The sequence below is a fragment of the Boleophthalmus pectinirostris genome, unplaced genomic scaffold, assembly GCF_026225935.1.
Source record: "Boleophthalmus pectinirostris isolate CB_2022bp ecotype Guang Dong unplaced genomic scaffold, ASM2622593v1 HiC_scaffold_20, whole genome shotgun sequence".
NCBI lineage: Eukaryota > Metazoa > Chordata > Actinopteri > Gobiiformes > Gobiidae > Boleophthalmus > Boleophthalmus pectinirostris.
The window spans coordinates 21,464,681-21,490,888 of record NW_026571153.1 but is presented as its reverse complement, the minus strand read 5'-3'; the positions used below and the strand labels follow the sequence as shown (position 1 = coordinate 21,490,888).

Below are 26,208 nucleotides of genomic sequence, written 5' to 3'. Positions count from 1 at the left end.
TTACGTTCCTCTCTTCCTTCACCCTGGATTTTGGAAAAAAAAATAAATTCAAAATCAAATTCAGCTTGACACCTAACTATTTTTTAGTTCATATTCCATCATTTCGGACACTCAACTGTTTCATATTGCGGATCATTTTGGCCATGTGCGTGGACATGACAACCCGAAGAGAGGTGGAGAGTGAGAGCTTCATATAACTGGATAATGACTAGGACTTGTGTGTGTGTGAACCCAATCTGTCACTTCCAACAGAATTTCAAACTCAAGTGTACATAGTGAGTGGGAGGCAGGCAAACAGTGCTACTCTCTATGGCATGTAACATCACCGCACAGAAATACTCATTAGCATACAGCCACCATGCCATAAATGGACTTTGAGAGAGGAATTCATTTTGTCTACTCCAGCTGCCCGTGATGCTATCTGTTGGAGTGATAATAGCCACTAAATGTCAGCGTTTTACGAGCAAAGGTATAGCTCAGATTAGAGAATTAAAATTGCCTACTCTAGCAAGCCTGTTGCGTAGTTACCTGTATAAAACAGCAACTGTCCAGTGCACGCAAGATGCACTGTGTAACTTTTCAACAGAGGGTCCACAACCTCTTTGTTTCCATGGAGATGTTTATGCTTTATTTTAAATTGTCCACAGTATGGTATTAAACTAACCTGTCTTTAGTATTATTCAACAACAAATGCTATTTATTGCTCAAAAAAATTATTACTGTGAGTGGGGTCGCCTTTCTGCAGTCTAACCTGTAATTTGGTCTCCATCTAGATTCTTAAATTTCTGGCCATACGATGGAACATTCAAGGGACATCTCCATGGAGACAAGCACCTTGAAACTTTTTTTCTTTTTGAAGATTTGTTAGCAGTATTCAAGTACAAGTAGAAGTAATAAGTGTAGTCCTAGCCATGAATAGTAGTGTTAGTAATTGTGCTACTTTTCATTCCACTGGGGTCACAACACATATGTAGTCTCTATTTTAAAGGTGTACTGTGCAAATTTTCTCCTGGAGGGTTTGCCACTTGCTTGCCCATCTGCAAGGAGATGCTATAGGCTCTATTCACGCTTACGTCACAAACTAGAAATACGTTTCGAAAGAAGTGATGATAACTTCCGGTGTAGTTCCCGACACTGGGCTCGCCAATCGACTGTGATAAAACAAATTAAAATAAATGTGATCAGCAGTAAAATGAAGACTGCATACGTATGTGGAATCATCTTGAATTTGCCGCCCTCATCTCTTCTAATCGCATGTAACCAGAATGCGTCAGTGGGGAAATTAAGAAAACAGAGGTATTGATGTAACGGTTGATTAGCTGAACATAACGGAACACTACAATGACATGTAGATGAAGAAAAATGGGCCTGGGAAGTTGTGATCGCATTGTTCCAAACATCTTCCTGGTTTTTGACGTAAGCATGAATAGAGCCTATTGCTTTACCTTTTGTTCCCACAGTATAGTGTTAAATATCTCTCCATATGAACAAGTTGACATTCTTCACGTCCACTCCGCTCAGTCTGTGGACCGGATTAAAATAAAGTGAAAAAAAAAAAAACACATCTGTAGGCTTTGGCTTTTAAAAAAAAAAGTTTAGAGTCACTATCCTGGATTTTAATGGGTTTCTATTGTTATATTTTATCACACCTGCATTGTGATGTTTTTATTTTTTTTGTGATTTAAATGTTTGCATTTTCTCTTTTTTTCTTTCTTTATTTTTATGATTTCTTAAGCTGTATATAAAATTACTAATATACTTAGCTGAACATGTTTTCATAGTACTACCACATATCCATATATATAGTTTTCTTTCTCAAAATATTTAATTTTACCTATAATTTCTTACCCCACTTTTTATTATTTTGATTGTGCAAAATTCTCAACCAACCCTTACGTCTTTCCATCTTTTCTTTTCTTTTTCTTTTTTTTTTTAAACCATATTCATACGCTTGTACAGCACTTTGGTTTACTGATTTATAATTTATAAATAAATTTGACATTGACAATTATTGCCAAAGGTTAATGCTGTACTGTGGCACATTTCTGGCAAAGAAACAACATCTCCATAGAGACAGAGCAGGTAGGAGATCCCCCAGTATAAAGTTACATACTTCACACTGAAATTCATTCAAATGCGTTGTTTTGATTCATTTATTACTAGAAGTAGTAGCAGTAGTTGTAGAAGTAGTAGTAACCTTGGTGTATTTGGGTAAATCTGGCACAACATCACATTTATCCACTTCATTATTCACAAGCACACATTTCAAAAGCTCGCACTTATAATTTCAAGGTGAACACTGCTCCCTTCTTACTTAGGCATTCCTAGTCACTTCTCCTCAGTCTTTAGCCGCCCGCAGCAAACACCTAGCATCTATCTTTGCTATAATACTTTAAAGTACACACCCGCCTTGGCTGCAGTTCCCACTTAGTCTCAACAGCTCTTTGTATTGTATATTTTCCACATGCTGCTGGCTAAGCACACCTGCACCGCTAAGCAATCCCTCTTCCTTATGCAGAATACGGGTTTGTGGTGTGCCAGGAGTCGCCCGGTAGCATCCCTTAACAAATGCATGTGCTTGGAGGGAGTTAGCGGTAATGCTGTGTTTAAGACTGCCATCGGCTCATTGCGATGCTTCCACTTAGAGAGATGAAGAGATTTGTTTAAACGTAGTCCGGTGCAGGTCTGCTTATTTGGGGGGCATTGAGCAGGGATTTCGGCTGCATCTTGAGGATTAGGGCTGTTTAGATAGTCGAGTTGCATTATCTTTGTTTTTGTTTTTTTTGTGATATATTCTAAGTAGTTTTAAAGGTGCATTGTGTAACTTTTCTGGTGGGAGGTCTGTCACCTGCTTGTTTCTGTTGGGATGTCATTGGTATGCTTGGAATGTTCCACAGTATAACTTTAAACAGCTCTAGTTTACATTTGTTCGATTGCAGGTGGTTTTACAGCTCAAAAAAACCTAGGAAAATAATCTGACTGTGAGAGGGGTTGCCTGTCCGCAGATCTGACCTGTAACTTAGGCTAGGTTCAGACTGCAGCCTGAAGTGACACAGATCCGATTTTTTTTGCCCCTATGCGTCCTGTATCTGATCTTTAATGACAAGGATCCGATTTTTTCAAATGCAACCCAGGCCACATGAATATGTCGTCCGAAAACTGATACATATCCGATATTTTGACATGCGACTTCAGTCTGAACGGCCAGGTCACATTCATCCCACCTACACACCAGGCTCGGAGTCTAGTCAATGGAAGGAAAGTGAGGTTAGTGTGTTAATTAAAGGTTGTATAGAGGATATTTTAAGGGAAGAGAAATAATTTTTCAAATGTTGTGCATGTGTGACACCACCTTCCTCCTCCACAGCTCCTCAGTAGAAACATCTCGTCCCGTCTCTTTACTCTAGAAATCACGTTTGTTTACAGCCAGTTCAGAATTACTGTTGAAATGTCCTGTCTAGAAATAATTCCGACCGACGCGTCTTCAGTTTTTAGACCCTTCGTCTGCTTCAGTCGCGCCATCGCTGGAAGGAATCTCCAAGAATCACCTCAGTTTGTCTTTGCTCCTTTTCTCCTTCTCTTCTTCTTTCAGCGACTTAAAAAAACTGACTTTCTTTGGCGGCGAACCGGTCGTGGATTCTCGTCCGACATCGCGACAAACTTTGTGCGAATTGCGACGAAGCTACAGTTTGAAAAAACCTCTAAGAACCACCCCGTACACCACGAAATCCCCGCGCGACGACAAGTCAGTTCCACTAGAAACGTAGGGAGTTTGATTGACGACCCAACAGCCAATAGAAAAAGAGGGAGCCTCGTTTTCTATTGGCTGATGTTAATCTGGCCTCAACACGTCCACGGTTGATGGATTTTCATTCTTTTTTTTTTTTGGTCATCATAATTACAAAGCTGCTGCGTCTCTGTAATGGTATTTTAAACTTTCATTGACAATTTGAAACTAAAAAAAAAAAATCCTCCATACAACCTTTAATATTTTAGGAGATCGCTGTATTCCGGCGAAATCTTATCGAAACCTGGCAGATTTTGAAATGATTGTCCAAAGAAATGGCCGAGCGCGGCTACAGGCGGTCCTAGCTCCAATGTCAACAAAAAATAAAGAGCCTGCAAGCCAAATACAAAGAGGCTAAAGACTCAAACAAACGAAGTGGCCATGGACTAACCTGTCTGTTTTACAACGAACTGGACCATATTTTTGGAGACAAGCCCAGAGTTTAGGCGACTTCCGTAAACACTGACCACGCTTGCTGTTGTGTCCTCAAATGCACATTCAGGACACTTTTGAGGTGTTTAAAGTTCACACTGGAGATCACATACAAGTCGTGTTTAATTGGAAATGTGAACAACCTCGCAAAGAAATCGGATTTCACAAAAGAAATGCGACTTGAGCATTAAGCCCTGGAGTCTGAACATACAGTAGTCTTAGTCCAGTTCAGTCTCGATGATGATAGAAAGGTTTAATGAAACATTCCAGACAAAGCAACAACATCTCCATGAAGAAAAGCATTTGACGGCCCCTCAAAGTTCCACAATGCACCTTTACGTTATTAGACATTTTTTTTGTGTATTCAAAGTTGTCAAAAACCCGTCATGTTTGATCGTGATGACGAATGACTGTTGCGAAAACTTTAATAGAAAATGTGATGGGAACTGCTTCGCCAATGGCACGCAGACGGATTCTTTTAAACACTTAAAAAGGGCAGTTCTGTTTTCACTCCATCTTCATGTCGGCGGAGGTGACACGTGAAGCCTGGAGTCTAAAGCCACATTTGTTAGAGAAGGAACTTGGCAAAACAATGGGCCATGTCAGCTCCTCAATCCTGCCCTGACTGTCGCTCATTAGTTAGCCCAAATCCAATCGGCTCTGCCCCAAGGAGACACCTCTGTGACTAGTTCCACAAAAGTCCACTGAAGTGATGGCCCCGGGGCCTGCTTTCTGCTGCGGACAAGATAAATGCTATTGTTTTAGCCCCAGAGCCTGCTATTAGTCTGAGGGGGCATTGCAAGGGAAAGGCCACCAAAAGTCATGCGAGTTGAAGCAGAGTTTCACTTCAAAACAGGTGTAGAATTTGTTTGTTTTATTCATTTGTTTTTTTTTATTTAAAGGGCCCATATTACACAATTTTCTGATCTGTGTTATAGTATTTCCTCATCAAAAACATATCCAGAATTGTGTTTTGTTTCATTCCCATGTTTAACACAGAAATTCTGCAGATTTAGATTGTTAGTTCCACTTTATGATGTCATGTGGTAATACAGGAAGTACTGCAATGCGTTTTAAGCTCTATACACCTTCACTAAAATCATCTGGATGATTTCAGCCCTAGAAATGGCATGAAACAAAACTAAACTCAACACAACTCCTGGTTTGTTTTTGTAACATAACATGGCTAGAAGCTCATGAGTCAGTTTTCCGTAAAATAGGACCTTTAATGACAATTTTTATGTATCATGTTTTTATGGATGTATTTGTTTATTTCATTCATAAAGTATAAAAAGACATCAACTGTGTCACAACATCAAACATACAAGAAATGAATGAAAAGGAGCAGAAAGAAGAATAATCTTATGTTATCTGCCTTCTGTTCCCTATTCCAGATAAAACATCAATACCGACAGTTACTTGAAAACATTTCAAATTAGTACATTTCATTTCAGTCACAATTATTAATCAGTTGCAAATAGAGATCACCACTTTTATGCACAACACGTTAGTTTTCTTGTTCATACACACACATTGCACTGGATTTTATGTATTTTTTAAATGTCATTGTTGTCAAGACTATTCCGTAAATGAGCTCCTTTCACAGCAACTCTCCATATGGTTCTGAATTTGTTTTTTTTTTTTTTTTTTTTTTAAAGATGTAGGTTCCTTTTAAATTGTAAAATACTAAACAAGATTTGGAAGCGTTCATTTGCAAAAACAGGTTAGTGCTATTAAAAATAAAAGTAGCTGAGCCGTGTAGACAATGGAATAAAATATACTGAGTCATCCAACTTTATTTTCACATTCTTCACACTGTTGAAATCTGTCACGGCAAACTTCGGTAACTTACTTAAAGAAACATTGCGTGTAACTTTCTTGAGGTGGTATGTCAGTTGGATGACTCCATGGAAACAGAAAGTAGTAGTATGAAGTTAGATACAGTATGTTCTATAATGTACTCAGTAATATAATAATGAAAGGAACGACATTGGCATTGTATAAAAGGCAGAGTTAAGAGTCAGGTTTGTTCAGATGCAAGTGTGTGCTGGCAAGGATTAAAAAAAAGAAAAGAAAAAAGAAACAGGCTTCTATTCTTTACTTAAAAAGTTACACAGTAGTGCTTTTTATCTTGAAACCACATCTGAGACTATTGTCCAACACAGGTGCCACATACTGCAACCTGACCCCTACTGTATTTAATGGTATGTTTTGACTCAGGACTAACTACGTATTGTGTTTTCAGTGGAAGCCCTGAACTGGCGCGTCTTACAGGAAGCAGGGCGTAGGGGCCTGGAGCCATCAGACCTGCACCGGGTTAGCGCCGGCTCTTTGTGTTCCAACAGCAGCTGCCTTTTCAAGCCTTCATAATGCACTAATCACCAGACAAAGGACAGTGAGTGTGTTTGTGTGGAGTGTGTGAAAGCCTGGGGGGGAGTCTGTACACCTGGGAGTGCTGCAAGATCTCAAAGGGACTGCCACTGTGTTTACATGTTAATTGTATTTAGTTTATGAGTGGGAGAAAACTGCATTAAGTACTTTTTAGATAATACACTTTCTGTTTCTGTGGGTGGAACACTTTATAATAATTACACCAAATTAGCGCTAATAAAGGATAAAGAAAGAAAATATTTATTAAGAATGATTCAGGCTTAGTAATTACTAGTACACAACAAATCTCTATAGAAGTTTGAATGTATTAAAGTAAAATTGTAATTGCAAACCTATTAGTAGCAATTGTAGTCGCAGTAGTGCTGATGGTAGTACTTGTAATCACTAGGACTATCGATTCAGATCAAGATCAAGAGTACTTTGGGGTTCTCTGGGTTAAGGTACCAGTACTTCTGCAAATAGAGTTGTTAAAGGGCTTTGTTATGTTGTTCCCTCATCACAAAGATACCTGGAGTTGTGTTTCATTCACTCATGTTTAACACACAAAACCTGCATATTTAGTTCTTCTTTCATACCAAAAACCTTCTGTTCCACCTTGTGATGTCACACGGCAAGACAGGAAGTGCTCCTTAAACTCCATACAGCTTCATTACAATCATTTGAATAATTTCAGCCCTGGAACTGTCAATCTCAACTAACTAACTGGCTAAAAGGTAGCTGTTCATTTGGATTGCCTCTACACAGATCTGACTTGGCCTGACCTGGTGTGTCTGGTTTGGTCACCATAAAGATCGAAAGGTTAATTACCATACTGTGAAAGATATCCAATAAAGTAATAGCGTTTCCATGGAGAAAAGCATTTGAAGGACTCGCCACCAGACAAACTATTTTTACAATTTCATAGCTATATATAATTTTTTTTCAAAGTTTTTGTCTGTCAAGGCTGAGTCAAGACTCCAGAGGACCTTTGCCATCTGCACGTGTTTGCACAAAAAAGTAAGGCAGACTAAACCAAAATTTTTCCAACTTGCGATTCCTACACTGCGAAAAGCAATATCTAGACAAGTTAACTCAAATTAAGAACATTTTTACTTTATCTGAGTAAATTCAACTTGACAACTAAAATGATCTACCAAGTGATTAAGTGTGTTTTTCTTAATTTATCCAATGTAAAAAAAAAAATTTTTCTTATTATAAGTGCAAAGAGTTGTTGTTTTTCTTCTGTGTAGCAAGATGTATTTTCATATTTTAACTACACAAAGTCTTCTTCTACTGATAGATAATTGTACTTGTCAAGTGATTTTTACACAAATAATGATACAGCTTTCTTAATTCAAGTCATCTCAACTTGATTTTAGTTTTTGAATTTTCATTATTTGATACAAGGTAAAGCCAAAAGAGTTCTACTACAGTGTCACTCGCTTGTCAGGATGGAGATGTTATTTGTTCGTGCTGAATGTTCCACGGTATTGCATTTTAAATCTCCATGGACACTTGCAGGTGACACTATCAAGGCCAAGTTTCAGGTAAAATCTGTGGAGAGGCAATCCCACTCACATAAGTACTCACATACTAGTACTTCGACAAATAATAGAGTTGTTAAAGGGCTATGTTTTAATGTTGTTTCCTCATCACAAACATACCTGGAGTTGTGTTTCATTCATTCATGTTTAACACACAGAACGTGCATGTTTAGCTCTTCTTTCTGGTCTTGTGATGTCATGTGGCAAGACAGGAAGTGCTCCACTGTGTTTTTAAACTCCATACAGCTTCATTAGAATCTCTTGAATCATTTCAGCCCTGGAAATGTCCATCTCTACTGAACTAAAAGTAAAAGGTAGCTGTTAACTTGGTTGTCCTCTCCACAGATCTGACCTGTAACTTGGTCTGGTTCGGTCCCCATGAAGATAGAAAGTTTTAATACCATACTGTGAAAGATTAGAGCAAAGCAATAACATGTACATGAAGAAAAGCATTTTACGGAGCCTCCACTAGGAAAGTTACACAATCCAACTTTAAAGTACACTGCAAAGACTAGATCTCGTATCGCCCTAAAATAACCCCAACTTGTCAGCTGGTTGTTTTATTTCGCCGACATGCACCCTATATTTTGCCACATATAGTGCTGACGACATTTCATTTTAGCACAGGGGGAGAACTTTGAGCTAGCTCGAGGTTGTGGGAGGAAGGTGAATGAGGTAATGCATTTTTAAAGTCTGGTGAAAAATTGTCCCTGTCTCTGTCTTTTTTCGCGATTTATTCCGCGGTTAAAAATAAACTATGGCTAAAAGAGACAGCACAATGGGGAAAAAGCTAAAAACCCTTTAAGTGGGACAACAATGCATAAGCAAGCAGCCTCACACTAGCAAAGAGAGAAAACTGCAAATAGACCAATTTCACGGCTGCAGTAAGAAGGGAGCCGAAATGCTACGTTTTTAAGTAGGCTGTGCTCCCGGTCTCATAAAACATGTAAAGCTCTAATGCTGACCACTATATGAAATTCTCGCCTGGTTGTCGCTAGGGGATATGATGTTTGATGGAGTGGATGGACAACCTTTTGTAGAAGAAGAAGAAAGAAGTCAGTAAATGCACGCTCGCCTTTGACAAAACCTCCACTTTGTTCTCCTTTCGACTACTGAGGAGACACTGCTAAATTTGTTCGGGCTAAGAAAATAATGAGCTTCCTTCGCGAACCCTGAAGTAGCAAAATACAGAAAATTTCGTAGAAGGTCTTGCGCATATGGTATGACTAGTAGTAATTGTATCCATGAGCGCCTCTTTTGAAATCTGACCCCAAAAGTAAAGCTAAATGAAATTCTTCAAGCCAGGAGCTCAAGAGGATATCGCCCCCGAAGGTTGCGCGAAGCATGTATGAGATGGTTTCTGAAAGCTTCCAGAGGCTCATAGGTCAAAGTTCACGCCGAGCGCCATTAGGAAACGTCGACACAGTTTTACCGGTAGACAACTTCTTTCAATAAATCATTCTCCTTCCATCTCCCCAGGCATTTCCTCCCTCCTTTGCTGGCGGATTTTCAGCTCTAGCCGTTATAGACGCCACATTAGCTGCATTCGCAAACACATAAGACTTGCGGTGCTAGGGAGAAAGTGCCAGCATGCTCCCCCCCCCCCCCCCTCCTTTGTAACAAGCTTTCATCTATTTTTATATGGCGAAAAAAGGGGAAGTAAAAATAAGTTGGTGGGGCCGCAGAAACCCCCACTGAGAACGTGATTCATTCTCATGTGCTGGCATGTGCAAAACATACAGGAGTGATGATGGAAAACTCCATGAGATGTCTGTCAAAAATGTTTCATGGATTAAAATTTGGATTCTATTTTGAGTTGACCAAATCACAAATCAGTAGATGTGAATAATGCGAAGCTATGTTATTTCAGAGTATTCCTTTTCTTAAAGCTACTATATTACACAAAACTGACTTGTGTGAGCTTTTAGTCGTTAGTTATTAGTTATAAAGTTGTTCCCTCCTCAAAAACAGACCTGGAGTTGTGTTTTGTTTCATTCACACACTTGAGTAACTCTTTATTTTTAGTCTATCTACATCTCCAAAGCTCAAAATGCTCTGTTCCATCTTGAGTAGTGGTAGTTTTCAATTTAACAGCTACCTTCTGCTTTTTGTTCAGTAGAGATTGGCAGTTCCATGGCTGAAATAATCCAAATGATTCTATCAAAGGTGTATCGAGTCTAAAAACACCGTTCCTGTATTATCATATGACATCAGAACGTGGTTTTGACTGAGAGAGGAACTAAATTTGCAGGATTTAGGCTGAGTTAAACATGTGTGAATGAAACAAAACACAAATCCAGGCATGTTTTTGAGGAGGAAACATCTATTTTAACAGAGAGTGATATTTTGCTCTTAACTTTGCTCCAAACCACATCACTTTACTGATGTCATTGGAGAATATACATTTGAATCTTGTTTAAAATGTGACTAATAGGGAATGGGAACGTGACATCACACGATTTCGCGCGTGAGAAGGAACCGCCCACGAGGTGCCACACTTCGGTGTAAACTGGTTCAGTGAAAGTGGTAGATAACGCTGTCAGTCTTTTCGCCATGGGATAAACTTGTTCTGTTGTGTACGGTCCGTTCACACGATCGGAAGGGCAGGAAAACAGACAACAGAATATCATTTTATTGTTTTCCTGTGTGAAAACAGAATCAAGGGAGTTACATCACCGATCAAACTGTTTTTTTTTCCACCTAACGTCTCCTCGCGTCCGGCAGGAGTTTGCTCCTGAACAAGCCTTGGCGTTCCTTTCCACTACTTTTAAGAATTCAAAACAAAACAAAACTATACCAAACTGCAGATACTATAGCTGTGTCAGTAACAAAGATTATGCTCAGGTAATCAGATTTTGAAGCTATTCTAATAATTCTCATCCAAATAGTATGGTTAAGTATGGCACAGCTCTACACTGTATTGACTCTTCTGTTTATTTACTCACACCTTGCAGATTACAGCAATAGAGGCACTTTAAATTACGCACATCAGTTGAGGCTTTCCAAAGAGCCTAATATTAGCCCCATTTAGTCTGTTAAATGTAAAAGATACTAATAAGCCACACACTCTACCTCCTCCATGCAAACATGCTCATTACCATTAACTTCCTACACAAAGCCCTCAGCAGCACAGTCTTTATTTGCTCGTATTTTGACAGTTTTTGCCGCATTCAGCCTCTGACTCATCAAACCAACCCGATTAAAGACCAGCGTCAAGTCAGATTCCTAAATAATACGACCTAATTGCTATCAATTAATGGCGGCACTCCAAGCTGCTGACAAAAAGCCCCTCTATAAGGAAAATCAGTTTTGCAGTCATGACAGACTAAGACTCACACCCAGAACCAGACAGAGATGAAATGAACATGTTTTGGGTTGCGCTCTATTCAGATGCATTCTGTGGAAGAAGTAGTGGGTGGAAGGAATAGATAGAGTAAAGGAACAAGAAAGGTTAAGCTGCCAGGGCATTGTGTTGTACATGATATTAAAGACGGCGTATAGAAGTCCAGGCGAAAATGTACGCAAATTTCGATCTCACCCCAAAGGTCATAAGAGGAATAACATCGAAACACAGCTAATTCTACAACAGCAAGCTACATCTGGTTTAGAAAGAAAAAGAGGGAAAAAATCCATGCACCTTTTTGTGTTTTTTGTGTCTAGTTTCCTTTTGTGCAAAATGAAATAGTTTGTGGGTATGAGAGGAATTTGCTGGCAACGGAGATAGTCTTTAGTTATTATTAGGGATTAGATAAGATTCTGCACATATGACAAAAATAATCTTATGATATTTATGAAGTAGAAGTAGTCAAGTACTGTTTGTCATTAAATATCTTACTATAGTAGATATATTTTACTTTTACTTCACTACATCTGACAGCAGGTATCTACTTACTACTCCACTACATTTTTAACAGGACTGAAAAGTAAAAGTATTTATTTATTATAGTTCATGACCTGCTGAAAAGTTTGTAGTCTGAGCAAACAAATTATACAAATTAGTAAGAAACAAAACAATCACTTCAGTTGTTTCTGTTGAACAATACCTGCACAAAGCTTTTATTAGATCTCAAAATCTCTGCGAAATACTTTTACTTTTTGCTCTTTAATTACATTTTTTAACAGGTACTTTAATATTTGATTGATTTATTGATTGATTTTGGTCACAGGTTCTGACATTATTTCACAGACATCTTGTCACATTTAACATACACTGATCGAAAAGGTGAAGGCTGAAGTTTGAGTTTATTATGCCTTTACCTTTAATTCCTTTATCAGAGCATCATCTTGACACCAGTTTATCTTCATAAATACAGCAAGAGAAAACAAGCAAATCAGTAACAGTACAACAAAGTACTACAGCACAAACTACGTATCATAATCCATGTATCTGCCCAGAGTTAAACATTTAAACTTCTTTATAAACTGGAAGAGAGTGGTGCACAATTTTAGGTCTTTTGTACAATTGTTCCAGGTCCACCCCTTTAACAGATTTTTTTCATGTTATACTTTTAACTGAGTATTTTTTGTACTATCACTTAAGTAACAAGACTGAGTACTTCTTCCACCACTGCTGAAATGGAGACAAAAATATCAAATCAAATTAAACAAATAAATATGAGGCAAAAATTGGAAACTGAATCGCAAAATGCATTAGGAACAGTGCCAGAATCTCGTCTTATCTCATTCTCGTGGACCCAATCTCGTATCTCATATTGCGGAAAGTGTGTCTCCTCCCACCCCTGGTTATTATACATGAGCGTACGTGTAGGTAGATGTTATCTGCACGTAATATAGTTAGTTTGAATGAATGTATGAGCGGTCCCAGCTTGGTGCCGGGCTCCAGGATGTGTGAACACCTGAATCTTCTTGTTTATTTGCTGCCTTTTCCAACAAACTCCCCCAAGTGCGAAAAGAAAATGAATGCCTTTTTTTTTTTTTTTTTTCGTGTCTTTGGCTTGGTCTCACGCTTTCATATGCTCCCATTGCGAACCTGGCAGGACCCAGCATATGCACATAAATGTACCCACGGATGCGCTGGTCCGATATAGTGTTTTGTTTTCCGTTGAGGAGATAAATAAGTAAATAGTTTGTGTTATTGGCATGCGAGGCAACCAGCGCCGCCTAAGCCTTGCAGACCACACACTGGGAATGACATGGTAGCCCACTGCGCACCAGCACGGTACACCTGATGCTCCAAAGGCAGGCTACGGCAACTACGATAGCTCACTTCGGCACAACCTGTTCACCTGAAATGCACCGCGGTGATTTTCCAGACAAAAATGGAGCAGAAGCTGAGAAGGAGGAGGAGAAAACAGGGCAAAGGAGGGGAGGACAAGCCCCGAAACAGTGCGTCGGGGAGGGTAAGGGACGAGACCGGGGGGAGGTGCTGGCTGCGTGCCTGAAAGAGGTTTAATTGTCTTGAGTAAATACCTGATGCGCGTTCTAAGGCCGAGCATCAGTATCAGTGTGCATTCAGGCATAACATTATAACCACCTGCCTCTTATGTGTACCTGTGATATGAAGAGTTACCGCTTTCTCATTTGTGGCCACAGATGCAACATATTGTAATGGGATTCTGAAAACTCTTTATTAGAGCTAGTAATCACTGTCAAAGCTAAGTGCTGCTGGAGATGCTTTGAGTAAATTCTTTATTTTCAAATAGCTACAGTTCTGTACATGCGAAAAATGAAAAATGTTTAAAATGAAAATTCTGATGTGACATAATCTAAACACAAAAGCATGCTATAATAATGACAACATACAACAACACTGACTATTCTTGTTTAGCTGTGCTGAAACTGAAACTTTTATGCCACACTCTTCTCTCTTCTTGTTTAATGTTAATTTGATGTTTTGATTTGTTTGTATTGTGATTTTAATTTGTTAGTTTATTTAATTAGTCTTTCTTTTTCTTTAAAGCACTTTGAATTACTTTGTAATTGGACTATACAAATAAACTTGCCTTCCCTATTCCATGTCAGTGGATCTCTTCGTCACTGTGTTTTTTTTTGTTTTTTTTTTCCTTTGCTGACGTGACAGGGGTAGCCAAGCTGGTGTCACCTAGTGCCTCCGCTCAATGTCATTTCTCTCCAGGGACTAGTTCAGGAATTAGAATACACTAGACCAGGGGTGTCCAAACTTTTTTCATCAAGGGCCACATATCTAAACACAGACCAAGCAGAGGGCTGATCGAGGGCCGTAAACTGGTGCTCAGTACAGTGAATAATTGAAATACGTGCATGTTTAACAGGTTAGAATGAGCCATCAGTCTTTATTCATGCTAAGATCCTTAAAACCACACACTAAATATTCAATATTAGCTTTATCAAAGTAGATTTTCAAAAAACATGCAGTAAAAAGTTCATTTTTAATTGATGTAAGGTAATTTGGGCCAAGTCACCTGGAAGCCTGAGGGCCAAGAAACAATTGTCTGAGGGCCGCATTTGGCCCACGGGCCGTAGTTTGGACATGTCTGCACTAGACAGTTTGTAAAATCAGCCAATCAGCAAAGAGCCATACATTCTGTGTTGGCAACAATTCCCGAGATCGAGCATTTAAAGAGAACGTTTGACAAATTGTATCAAGGGGAAAGACATTATTGCCCTTCTTCCTACAGGATTTGGGGAAAGCTTAATATACCAGTTAGCCCTGTTAGCGATGCATTACATACGTTACAACCAAATAGCAGCGATTGTTTAAATAAAAAAAGTACCCGCCTACCGTCGAGTGACCGAATCCTAATGCTGCGAGGTCGGACAGTTTCTACGAAGTGAAACTGGCTGATGAATCAGGCCACGACAGGGGATGTTCTGGGACAGTTCTCCGTTTGCATTTTTTATGAAGGCTGGTTAAACTGCCAGTCTGTTATTGACCAATGTCTGTTTTACTATTTGGTTTTCTAACTGTCTGTTGGTTAAATCAATGATCTTGTTAAGAGCTAAGAGACAACTTGTATGCTGTGATTTTGGGCTTTACAAAGAAATAGCTGACTTGAATTCATGGGAGAATCCGTGGCATTCACTGGTTATTAAATCATTCCTTTTCAATGTACAGTAGTGTAGTGTTGCATATTGAAATCTATCTATCGGATTTCACCCTGTGTTTTTCACGTCACCTTTTGTGGTCATAATGTTACGCTTGATTGGTATGGAGTACGGGCACTGCATATTAACAGCCGCTGGAAGGAAGCCATTTTTATTCTGAACATCACCCATTTGGATGCTGTCCAAATTGCTATAGTCAATGCTTGGTTGAGTCTAAAAAGGCACCAAAAACGTATCAGCTGTATATGACTGTAGGGCCCTCATTGAAAATACAGTTGTGTCGCCGTCTAACAGAAAACCCTATTCTCCTCTGCCTTTTTTCTCTTTCTCCCACTCGCGCCTTTTCAACTGCAGCTAGCGCAATGTAAAAATATACAACAGGCAAGCGTGTTTTAAAAGCCAAAAAAGAAATCAACACACATATGCCCTGCTGAAACAATATGGCCGACTTACAAGAGCAGGTCCTTTCATTGCGTGAGCCTGACAGCACCACTTTTAAAAGAACGGTACAGAAATTGAAGCAATGGAAGGATTTTTTTTTTTCTCTCTTCTCTCTTTCGTCTTTTTTTTTTTTTTTTTTTTGCTTGCACCAAATGGCCTCCGTAGCTGTGGCTGTGTTGTGTGATGCTCGGTGTGTGTATTGGTGTTTATAACCAGCTGAATGGCTTTTTTAATCTTTGTCAGGAGTGGGTGTCAGGATGCCTCTAGCTCCCCAGAAACAGCACCAGTAACAATTCCATTAGACACAGCTGGACCTCCACAATGCCTTGCCTTCCTTTGTGCTCGACCCTGGAGTTGCGCATGTACAATTGTACTGTTAGGCTGCATGCTGTCTCCTGTGTTACGAAAAGGGTGATTAGAAGGCTAAAGTTACGCACCATTTCTCTGCTTACGATGCATTAAAGAACCCGTATTACACTCTTTTCTCATTCATGTTATAATCTTGTTTACTCATCGCAAGCATATCTGGAGTTTTGTTTCATTCATGTTTAACACACAGACTCTGCATATTTAGGCTGAGCTTTTCTCTAAAACAGAAAACACAATTCAGGAAGTGCTCCACTGTGGTTTTAAACTCATTCAACACACACATTCACTAGAATCATCTGGATGATTTCAGCCCTGGAATCACCCAATCTCTCCTGAACTAAAAGTAAAAGGTAGTGGTTACGTTGAAAACTACAGCTCCATGACATCACAAAGTGGAACAGAACATTTTGAAGATGTAAACAGACTAATAACCCTCTCAGGCTCAAATTACATTTTAGTAACAGGAAAAAATCTGATATTTGGGGAAAATGATCATATGGGGCAGTAATATACAATCCTGACTTTTTTTTGAGAGAGACCTTCACATCCAGTGTGTTCTGGGATGTTGCAGATTTGCAACATTGGTCCGGTGTGGTAAATTAACACTAAAGACTGAAAATGATATGAACGCTAACTTTATGTGTAAACCACTTTTCATAACAATGAAAACATAAAGCACAGTGTAACAGCTTTACAGTGGCAGAACAACATCACTTTTTTCGTGTGGTTCTCCAAGAAACAATTTTTATCCTGTGTAAACAACAAAAGTACTTTGCACTTCTGGCAGGTCATTTGTATGTAGCCATTCTTGCACAGTCTGCATCGTCCACGTTTATCAGCATGGATGTGAAAAAAGGCTCCTGAGTAAAAAAAGCTCATAAAATATGGATTTGAAGTAGGTAATTGGCATTTAGCTGTTGCAAATCTGCAACGCCTTCCTGGAGAGGGATAATAAAGTGTTACTCAAATGAATTAAACAAAACACAACTCCAGATATTTTTTTTATGAGCTAAGAACATTACAACATGGCTTAAAGCTCAGAAGACTAAACTTTGCATAATACTGCACTTTTAACGCAATTTAAAGTGGCTGATCCAAATAAAACAGAGCGTGCAAGTTTGAATAGATAACGGGAAGCTAGTCTGGAGATCTGTAAAGGGTCGGCTTACAGAGAAACATGTGTTGCGTACTGAGTAGGTGGGATATCGATATGAATTGCAGCGTGCGGTAAAGCAAGGCCACAGCGTCTATGGAAAAAGATCTTACTATTCATTCTCCATTACAATAAACCATCAATATCTCTTTGAGGCTGCACACTATCGATGCTACATACACTAGAGCAACAGTTAAGAGTTATGATGAGATTACACGTGTATGCTCTTGTTGTGTCCTTGGGCAAGACGCTTCACTCACTTTATGAATGTGTGAGTGATTGGTGATGGTTGTGAGGACCATTGACACAGAAAGACAGTCTCCCCAAGACAAATTAGACAAGAATTAGAAGGGAAATAATTCTGAATACAGAGTAGCATTTTAGAGGCTTGTCACAACATTGTAATATAATGAAAAAAAGTAGAATTATGTTGAGTCTATCTTAGCTTTTACTTTGGCCCTTCAGTCTGGGACATGCAACAGGACAAAAATATGTTTGAAGAAATCACCACTTATACTTTACATTGGCATCATGCTGGGGGTGTTCTACATGTATTTGTAGTATAGTAATATTCGGTGGTTACCATGGTGACACAATGCACACACTAGCAAAAACAGATTCTCTGAAAACTCAAGAAAAAAATATAAAAATGTATTTAAATAACACATTTTCAGGAGCTTGTGATCATAGTCTTGAATTTCATTAGGCTTTTTTTTTTTTTGTGTATATTCAACCGGGCTGCAGTACAATGTTAAACAGAGGGAGGAAAAAAAACAACAACTTGAAATCACATAACATGGACGAACATCTAATTTGGACTAAGCGCAAACAATACTTTGGTTTCTGGCGCCGGCAACAATGCGTAAACAATCAGTACAGAGGAGGAAGATGTTGGAGGGATCATGAGGAAGTGCAGGTTTAATCCACAGAGGCTCTTAGATTCTAGATATAGTACACCGGTAGTTGTTTGGTCATTGTTAGAATTGGAGTTGGTGTTTTTCGCCTGCGTAATGGGTGCGATGTTGGTCTTAATTTTTATTCAAGTGATCTTAAAAAGGTCTTAAAAAATGTCTTAATTTGGGGTAGTCAAACCTGGGGATATCCTGACTTACTAACTGAAAAACTGTTGGCTGTAGCTGTAATTTTATGGCTTTATGACAAAAAAATCATCTTACTTATTATAGTTCAAACTGAGTCAGAGCTTTCTGGTCAAGCTGAGGTTAAGGTTAACTTGAGCAACAGCGCTTCAGACAGAGTAGTGCTTTCAGTTAGCTTCAAACTCCCAGAGAATGTTGACGACATCAGATCCAAAGAATCAATAGAAATGCATCGTATCACTTTTAGACTAACGGAGCCACTATGATTCCCGTCTATACTGTAGTGCGTTGTATCCATATGCTGTGAGATACTTGTAAACAGCAGAGCTATGCCCTTTTTCTCCAAGAGACTCTGGACACTCTCGACTGAAACTGCAGGTGCACTCAACAGTCCACGAGTGTGAGACTGCACTGTATGCGACACCCGCCGATGATTTGAATACCTGCCCGCTCCAGCGCCACAGTGATCAATCATCTCCCCGTCAAAAGCCACTCCCTGCTGGGGACTTGATCATGCGTGTAACCACCATCCCCTTCTTCTCTTCTCTCCCCTTTCTTCCCACTCACTCTATCCCTCGCTAAATTTCATCTTTTTTGGCTCCCGTGCACTCATTTACTCTTTCCTCCCTACGGTCACAGCGGGTTTTCTTGTACGTTCCTCATCCCTCGCCATCTCCCTTGCCCCAGGACAGTACGTAGACAGAGCTGGGGACAGATGGAAATGAATACGAGACACGCTTGGCAGACCCTCGACTCGGGGCAAACATGAAAGACAATGCCATGCTGGGGAGATGTGTTCAAACAAAGCGTCGCTAGCTCCGCAATGTACTTTCGGGGCGGTCCAGATTGGATAACTTAAATTAATGCGAGTACAGTGACCTTAGGGAGGGACTACGATAGACGTGGAGACTCGCTGATTGATAGCACTGCATAATGGCGCGCACATACAGCAGCTACAACCGGGCTTACTCCGACTAAGTTTGGGGAAATCAGACCTAAAACCAGTGCCTGTGCAGCTCCGCTCTTGAAATATGAATGGTTTTAATTAAACAAACTCGCGTTGCCATCTGGCCCCACAATCTCGCTCAGCCTAATGAACACACTTCCACACATGCACCAGCACACACGCACATTATTAACCAGCCTGAGCAATGTGTTGCAATGGGTGTAAATAGGCAAAAACGACAAAAAAGCAGGGAGTATTTGGAAAATGATAAAGCTACTGCAAGTTCTATTGTGCAGTTGAGTTGATTAAAGTTTGATTGCTGCCAATGAAGGATGAAATGGTTTTATTAATTTATTTTTTTATTTTTTTTAAATCGTGATATTCGAGACAATATAAACAATAAAAGACATTAGACATTCTGACTTGACGGAATATGGAGCGCATACATCAAGACGATAAGAATGCCTTCTGTTCTTCTTATATGGCAGTGAAAGTGTGTGTGTGTGTATGTGCAGGGCAGTAGATGGGGAGGGGACAAAGGGGTCTGGGGTCCCGGGCCACAGGGTTTTAGGGGCCCACAATTGGACGCTTTTCCCATTACTTGACATTAAAAGGGGGGCCCGTGTGAGTCTTTTTGCCCCGGGCCCCCAAATTTCTATGGACAGACCTGTGTGAGTGTGTGCGTGCATGTGTGTGGTTATGAGTAGCTAAATAACTTTTTTTAAATGAAAAAAAAGAAATGTTTTTTTTTTTAGTTCAGATGCCCTTCCTGCTCCCCACAAGTCAGATATGACAGCAGTAGTATGAGTAATCTGAGAGTGTGAGCATGTTGGTTAATCTGTTTATCTGTATTGACCAATGACTGTTTCATTGTTTGATTTTCTAATTTTCTGCTGGTTAAACTAACAGTTTGGTTAAGCCCTGTGAGACGACAGCTGTTGTGATTTTGGGCTCTACAAAAATGAACTGAATTGAAAATGTTGTGTGTTGAGTTGAAGTGCCTGTTAACTCACATACACACATACTGAGCTCCCAGTATCGTAGTTTGTTTGCTGTTTGTGCATTGTTGTATGTCAAGAATTCACCTGAATCCTGAAGAATGTAGACATATATCAAGTACATATAAGATTTTTTTTTTTTGTAATGTGGTCATGTGGTCTACTACTTTTGGCTCCTTTGTCGAATCCGAATCTTTTGGACGCATTCATGTCAAAGAGCCATTCAAAAGACTAGCTCTTTTATATTTATTTATGAACAGAAGCTAATGTGAGATCTCTTTTAACTACAAACTAATCACCGGGAGAAATGATCAAGGCTCACATTAGTTTAAAATGTTTTGAACTGAAACTGAGAGTGTGTTTACCCTTTTGAAATCATGAAATTCTAAATAAGATGTTCCACCACAATAATAGTTATTACAAAATGAACTCTTATTAAAATGCTGCTTCTTGTGTAGAGTAAAAATGCAAACAAATCTGGAAAGAGAAAAATGAGATCCGGATCCAACCGCTAAGGACCCGTTATAAACTGTTATAAAAACCCACTCCCAAACGTCAAATCACAAGTACTAGTTGGACCGCGCTCCCATTGTTGTGAATAGAAACACGCCACGTTTCTAACAACACCAAGCGTGTGTCCTTTAATGGTTCCTCGTATTCAAGTATGTCCAGTATTTTCCTTTGTCGGTCCCCAATACCTGCCTGATAACTGCTGTGATGTTTTCTTGTCTGTCTCCACTGCGCGCGCTATCCGACGGTAAATGATGATGTTTGTAATCCAACACAGGTACCCCGAGATTTCTCAGCAGGAGAAGCAGGCAGAAGATAGAAACTGTGTGTGTGTGCGTGTTTGTGCGTCTGTGAGAGTGTGTGTGTGTGCGTCTGTGCTGGTTGGGGCTGGTTGTCTGGCAGCCAAAGTTGGAGAATGAGGGAGAGGGATGGGGACGTGGGTGGAATGTTAACGTTAGCAGCTAGCGGGATGTGCTATTACTCTCTTAGCAGCTACAATAAATTTGCACTATTCATCTGTCTTTGCAGCCAGCATAAACAAAATCAGCCTCCGCACAATGCACTCTATGATATAGCGGTAAATAAAAGTTGAGGACTGGAATGTATTTCTTCCGGGCTGTGGGCAAACAACAAATGTGCAAAATAAAGTAAGAAAACTGCAAGTCTTTTGAATACAATTTATTTTACCATTTTGTGCCCACTGGATTAGACTGTCTTGGCATGTAGCGATTGTTCTTGGCTTCTCGTTCTGACTGGAAGAAATTATTTGGATTCGTCGTAACGGTATCAGTCAAAATACTGATCGACACCTCACACTTTCTTTTGTTTTCCTCATAGTTTTTTATTTATTTATTTTCACATTTGTGGATTTGCGGTGGTGGGAGCCAATAGCGACAAGGTGCCTCAGGTAGGGTGCATCAAAAACTAAAAACGGTGACATTTTAGTTTAGGGACCACATATTAATAGCTAACGAAGTGGTAACTTATCTAGCCAAGGTAAAATGATTTGATATGAGCAAAATAAAAGTCAATTTATCTACCTATGAAATAAGATTTTTGGTGCTTAAAATATGAAAATACAACATTTCAGTGTATGTACAAAAATGTCTATTGTAATCCAAACTGCTTTAATGGTACAAAAATAGTTAATGGTTTAGTACTTGAAAAAATACATCATACTAATAAAAATATTTCCTCTCATTCATTCATTTCAGACACACTAATTTCCAGGTAACCCACGACCTCTTTGCTGAGAAGGTTAAGGTTAGGTTACTTCAGGAGTGTTTAGAGTAGAGGGACATGGCTGGACGCTTAGAAAGGCTCCACCTGGTCGGGGAATCCAACTTTGAACCTTCTTGCTGTGAGGCTGATCATTACAATAATACAGGAATTGCTCCACTGTCTTTTTTAAACTCAGTACATAATAATATCTTGGATGATTTCAGGCCTGGAGTTGCCAATCGCTACTGAACTAGGTAAAAGGAGCTGTTAACTTCAAAACTACTGCTTCATGACATCATAAGGCGGAACAGAGCATTTTGAGCTTTGTAGCTGTAGACCACGGGTGTCCAAACTTTTTTTTTTTTTTTAATCAAGAGCCACATATCTAAACACAGGCCAAGCAGAGGGCTGATCAAGGTCCATAGACTGGTGCTCAATACAATTGAAATACGTGCCGTCAGTCTTTATTCATGCTAAGATCCTCAAAACCACACACTAAATATTCAATATTAGCTTTATCAAAGTAGATTTTCAAAAAACTTGCAGTAAAAAAGTTAATATTTAATTGATTTAAGGTCATTTGGGCCAAGTCACCTAGAAGCCTGAGGGCCAAGAAAAATTAATCTGAGGGCCGCATTTGGCCCACAGGCCGTAGTTTGGACATGCCTGATGTAGACAGATAATAATAAAGGGTTAATCAAACATCCGATTGAAACAAAACACAACTTTAGGTATGTTTTTAATGAGGAAACAACACTCTAACATGGCTTAAAGCTCACAAGAGGCAACTGTGTAATATAGGCGCTTTAAACATTATATGCAGATAATAATATTAAGTATATGGAAAACCGCTCGGAGCTATGATGAGTTATTCTTGCTCATTCTCTGAAAAACTACTAAAAGCAAAAGCCTCGCATCCATTTTCAGAAGAATCGCTTTTTGCATTTGGCATCTTTAACCTATTGATTAAACTCATTTGCACACACAGTAGCGTTGATTACATGTGTACAGCGTAGCCACTGGCAGCACATTATAACATCTATAATCCTCGGTGCAAGGGCGTTCTGTAGAGGTCAGAGGTCGCGGCATTACATTAGCCCGATCCTCTATTTCGGTACATGGATTGAAAGGGAGATAGAAATGACAGGGTGACCTCGCGCACAGAGGGTGTACGGCATTCCACTTCGGTGTAATACAGTGAACATTATAACATTACATCTCAAGGGCCTCTAGCTGTTGAATCACATGAAAAGACACCTCATACATCTCGAAAGGGCAAGTGTTTTTTTGAGGTAAAAATTGAAGAATCCGCTATCCCCCAGGCGAAGTAAAGATCAATAAGAACTTACGTATCTTTGACCCTGCAATAATGCTATATGTGTAGTTATGGGAGACTTTTTAACATCTATAATGGCCTAATCGAGCGCTTCACTACGTGCATTCAGCGTGGATTAATATAAGATGAATACCGGAGTAAGCTTATGAATAAGTGAGAGGCTCAGCTGCGCATATGGAAGATCAAGATGTGGTAATATGTAGTGATAGAGAGGACTCAGTTGTGATTTAAAAGTACGATTTATTTCATTATTCAGTCTACAAAACACATTTAAAACCCAATGTAAGTATTTATGCAGCTTCTATGAACTCTTTTACAGTTAATTACTCTTTTTATTGCGCAAAGTGCCTTCAAAAATATGCATTCTTATAACTGTGTGTGCCTCACCTCTTGTAGTTCCAACTAAGTTAGCTCTATGTGGTCAGATTGTGTTAAAACAAAACTCGGATTAAAGTCTAACTTGAGTAACAGAGCTTCAGACAGAGCAGAGCCTACAGTTAGCGTCACACCCCCAGAGAATGTTGTCGTCAGCTGTCAAGTAGCAATAACTAAAGATTACTGCAGTTACTTACTGTTGCTATGACAAAAATCACCACGTCAAGGTCAAAAATTAAAAAAAAATTAAAAAAATGCAATGTTTCTAATACGTGTGCCAAAATGTAGTTACTTTTTGGCCAAACTGCAATTGGTTTTACTACAAACCTTTTCACAGTGGGATTGAATCTTTTTAAATTGAGTAAGAATTTGACCTCAAAAACTGTATTTTCAAATCAGAATTCTAATAATAAAAACAAATTTCTTGTAAAATAGTGTTCAACTTGGCATAATTCTTTGAGTGACCCTTAATATTCTGCTTTAAAAGTTTTGCTGAAGATGGAGAAGTTGTTTTGCTGGTGTTGTTTCTGACATTCCCCGTGGACAAAGAGAGCAGCCAATAAAAAAAAATAATAAAGTTCGAAAACCTGACCTTGATGAAGGAGATGGGGGTTGAAAAAATAAAACTTGGTCCCTGGGCACAAGTGTGGAGAGATGTAAGATAGGTCTGTGCAAACATGGAGGTTGTCTTTCTGTCCGCTGGTCCATAAGGTGCCTGCATGGATGTGGCTTATGAGCTGTCATGTTTTTATATTCGTGAGTCAGACAAGAAGCTCCTGCTAAAGCTAAGGGTTAATAGTTCTAGCAACAGTGTTTGAGAGAGCTTTGAGAGCACCGAAACAAAAAGGGTGCATAAGACTTGTTCACTTGTTCACGCTTAACCTCTTGAACGAAGAACTGAATAAGATTAGTAGAGATAAATATCAGTTCTTAAAAGTCCTCTTTAACACAAAATTGACTCTTGTGAGCTTGTTTGAGTATCCCTTGAGTATCTGTCTACCTCTCCAGAGTTCAAAATGTTCTGTTCCACCTTGTGATGTCATGAAGCAGTAGTTTTCAAGTTAACAGTCAAATTTTACCTTTAGTTTGGAAATGTATGGAGTTAAAAACACAGTAGAGCTCTTCCTGTATTACCACATGACATCACAAGGTGGAGCAAGGTGTTTTTATTTTGAGATAACTAAATAGGGTTTGTTCATTAAACATGTGTGAATGAACAAAACACAACTCTAGGTATGATTTTGGTGAGGAAACATCATTATAAAAACATTATTTGAAAGAGAATATTCAGGAAATATGTTATCAGTCATTACAAAATATAACACACTTGTAAATGAATAGTTTATTTGAAAAAACATAATATAAATATGCTGGAGGCTCTCAATTTACTCTTTGTCTAAGTATTTATTTCAAAAGCCAACTTCATTTTAGTGCATCCATCCTTGAGCAAATTCACTCAGTGGTATTTTCATTAGGGAAAGAAAATGTGACAAATGCTCTTAATGAAGATATCTGTTTTTGCAAATGCACTCTTCAGATGCCGTGGCTGAGGCTCAAGTATCACAGTAAATGTGAAAGCTGTAAAATTAAGCACAAAAGTGCAGAAATATCACCTTACGCCCTCATCCAAAATGGTGCATATCATCAAGACAAATATTTTACATTAATAATAATAATAATACATTGGATTTATATATATCCTTTCATTTACACTTTACATTTGCATTAGTAATTTTTTTTCCCACTCGCTGGTGGTCAGATGCTACTGTAACCACAGATGCCCTGGGATGAGGGGTGTAACAATATCCAAGTCTCACAATAGGATATCGTCACGGTATGAAGCTCACGGGTACGATATTTACTGTGATATCGTGGGAAAGCTCACAGTATGGTGGGGAGGCTCTCGATTAGAGATGTAACAATATCCAAATCTCTCAAAACAATATTTTCACAATATACACCTCACGGTACAGTATTTCTTGCGATATTTTGTGGAGGCTAACAAAACTGTTAATATGCTACTTTTTCCTAAGATTTAAAAGAACTAAGATTTACAAGTGTTTAGAACTGTTATTTCTTCTTGCAGTCTGCACTGAAACGGAGTAAAGGATCATGGTGTATGTCGTTCCCTCTGTCTGTTGTTTTAGCTATTGCTTCACCATAACTCTTAATTTAAGCAAAGAGACTTGTAATTCGCTATATTGTGAGAACTTTGACGATACGATATCACGACACTTCGGTTATTGTTACACCTCTACCTGGGACAGATTGACGAAAGCGAAGCTGCCAATCTGCGCCTTTGGCCTGCCTGAAAACCACCAACACTCACCTCCACACCACATTCATACTAGCCAATGTGTGCGAATGTGTGTCTTGCCTAAGGATACAACAATACTTTTTGGCATCCGTGCCCTAACCAGGACCAACATTGATTCTAAGATGTGACAAGTTTTCACGAGCTGGTATGGCAATAGCTCTTTTCAATAAGAATAACTGATACAATGCGCTACTCGAAGCTCTAAAAATGCTTTTGTTTTAACTTCAAACTTTATTATTACGCACACACAAACAACAATCCCAAACAC

The 26,208-nt window shown here is 39.1% G+C and overlaps 1 protein-coding gene across 2 annotated transcripts in view; it reads right to left on the bottom strand.

Moving 5' to 3' along the window:
- Positions 1-26,208, bottom strand: part of pcdh7b (protocadherin 7b) — a 208,937-nt gene that overhangs the window by 74,743 nt on the left and 107,986 nt on the right. The gene's annotated exons all lie outside the window — the stretch shown is intronic.